The 2,850-nt window shown below is 42.7% G+C and overlaps 1 long non-coding RNA gene across 1 annotated transcript; it reads left to right on the top strand.

Moving 5' to 3' along the window:
• The first annotated feature begins 1,493 nt into the window (after positions 1-1,493).
• Positions 1,494-2,538, top strand: LOC146978703 (uncharacterized). Its single transcript, XR_015036975.1, has 2 exons — positions 1,494-1,694; positions 2,276-2,538. It is a non-coding gene; the product is annotated as an uncharacterized LOC146978703 (long non-coding RNA).
• The last annotated feature ends 312 nt before the right edge of the window (positions 2,539-2,850 follow it).

The raw sequence follows: 2,850 nt of genomic DNA, 5'->3' as shown, positions 1-2,850 counted from the left end.
CAATTTAACTACACTATAACACTCACTATGTGCGTGTTTAAGTGCATGTGTGCGTGTCTTTCTATTGTTGCGTGGTTTGGAACCATCATTGTGAGGACATTTTGGCCGGTCCTCACAAAAATGAGAGTCCCTCTTTATCTTTCTTTTTCCAATGTCCCCATATTGTACCTGTGTGTGCGTGTGTTGTTGGTGTGTGTGTGTGTATCTGTGTGTGTGTGAGTCAGCTCACCACAACCCCACATGCACATCCACCAACCTCCCACATCGTTGATGATGGAGCTCCTTTAATGGAGGACTTGCGTGTGTGTGAGTGACTGTATGCGTGTGTGTGTGTGTGTGTGTGTTCATCTGCGTAGTCAAATGAATGAAACAGAGTCAGAGTCCTGCAGCAGAGGAACGTGGCAGGCTCTCCGTCCTCATCATGCTCTCCGATCCAGCTGGTGTTGGTGATGTCAGCAGGAAAACGTGACTGTGGGCACTTCCCTCCACCCCCTCCCTTTTACCCACACACATCCTCAGATGCCTCATTTATTCACGGGCGTCATTTCATCACAGCTGCCTAAAACTTTCTCTTTTAATTTTTACCTTCCACAAAATTCTTCATATTTTTCCCCCTCCCACATTCAACACCACAAATGACTTGATAAACAATCTGACAGATGGACGCGGCTCTACCATGTGAGGCACTTTCGCAATCTAAGCAGTTCGTTGTCACCGCTGTTGCACATAGCATACGCTGCATTTTTTTTTTTTTTTTTTTTGGCTTGAAAATAATACGTTGAGGTGATTTATCAAAAATGATGAAGCTGGAGGGAAGCAGCTGTTGTCTTCATGGAGATTCTGGCAGGTTTTCGATGTCTGAAACGGTTAAAAACGTTGCGCCTTATTAGAATTTCCCATTTCTTTATGAACGTCACACATCAGGGCTCTCTTTGGGCTATTTGTGGAAATGGAGAGGGAGGCATATCAGGAGAAGGCATATCTGACATGACAAAAAACAGGAGAGACTGAACGTACTCAGAGGGAAAGTTACAAATTAGCCTCCGCTGAGGATTCTGACGTGCTTTCCCCTCGAAATGAAAGGCCACGACAATTAGCATGAACCTCTCGTCCCGGCTCAGCCGTCTGCCAAGCCAAGCTGAACTTGAGGGGGAGCAGGCGTTTTTCTCACTGTTTTAACATTCTCCCTTTTCTTTTTAATTAACACCTCAGTTACTCGGGGTGTTTGGGTTTCCTCAGAGGAAGCGTGCAGGAGCCTGTTTTTTTCTCCTGGAAGATCGTCACACCTGTTCAGTCAGCAGGTGTTCCAGTCATCTCTGCTGAGGAGGGGAGGGAAAAAAAACACACACAGAGAAAATTCCAGAAATAGGAAGCGTAGGAATCTGAGACCGAAGTAATTTGATCAGAAATGATAGGAATGCATTCAATGTAAATACACTGTACAAATATGCTTTAAATTGCCGATTTTCCACCGTCTGAATGGTTTGATTTCATCCTGCGTTCATTCTTTTCATAGCTGTTTCTACCCATATTTTTTTTTAGACTTTCTTTTCTCTCCGTCTAAAGCAGGCAACAAAACAAGTCAACACCATTGTCAGGTACATTAGCTATTCAGTTATTCTCTTTTTTCTCCTTCGCAGGATGCTTGAGCGTCTGCATTTGAATATCGACCAGGACTGTCACACAGCTTTCAGGTGAGCGCAGAGGCAGAAATATACAATCCAATAACAGTCCTTGGCAGCTGCTGTATTTTTCTTTTGTTTTCCAATCTCAATATGAACACATATTTTCCAGCCTCAACTCTCACGCGGTATCATTTCACGTCAAAACACTTGTATTGCGTTCATTAATCTACAACACCTGACAGTTATTTGGTCCAAATTTGATTTGTGGGTGTTGGTTTTGATCGCATCCGTATTGGGAATGATTTGAAAGCATTACAGCCTCTCTTGAATCCATAATGAATTTATTGCACCTTTATGGAATTTCGCTGTGGCAGGATTCGTGGGCTTTAACGTTCTGTCGACAGTCATTTCCGGGAGGAGGAGAGTGATGCAGATGTCAAAACCTGAGCTTTCTTTCTTTCATTCTCTTCTTTTGTCTCTTGTCAGTCTATCTCTTGAAGTCTCTCCCCCTCCATCTCCTTAATCCTGTAAAACAGCTCACTGTTCGGGCACATCCTCCTCCCTCTCCCAATTAGACATATGAAATCATCCTCGGCGTATCAATTGGTGACTTTTACACCCATTAATTTGCCATAATTATTTCATTTCAGATTGATCTGACTGCGCTATCGCAGATGGTGTGCACGGTAAAGCCCCGTTCCCTCTGCTGATCAAAGGGAGTCATTTTAATTGGAGCCTTTTCATCACTAATTGTTCTCTCTGTTGTAAATCAGTGTCTGTTAGTCTCCCCAGGTCTTTGTTAGCAAATTGTCTTGGCAGTTTCCTTGTTTCATCTTGGATTGAGTTTTATCGCATTGCGTAACTGTATGATTGACTGTGATGTGCAATCAGAGAATCTGTGGATATATTCTCATGGCCTGTCACTCATCTTACATGTAGTTTTCACTACAGTTACAGAAGCAGTGTAAAAGCCATAGTGTTTGAGCTCCTGAGAGGACAACGTGGTACAAACTGGCCTATACCACATTTCCAAGGCCACTGCCACAACATGGACGCCTCACTGCCACACATTATGACAACACACAAGTTGCTTTAATTATTACTCAATTTAATCCAGATGCATAGACATGATATTGAAATGGATGATGTTTCATTATATTAAATACTGTAATCACATTTATCATCATGTATCACATGTTAGATACAACGGAAGACAGATAGAAAT

This window comes from Trachurus japonicus, chromosome 11 (genome assembly GCF_045865225.1).
Source record: "Trachurus japonicus isolate A0001 chromosome 11, Traja_1.0".
NCBI lineage: Eukaryota > Metazoa > Chordata > Actinopteri > Carangiformes > Carangidae > Trachurus > Trachurus japonicus.
The sequence above is the reverse complement of the archived record's forward strand: the minus strand, read 5'-3'. Positions and strand labels throughout refer to the sequence as shown.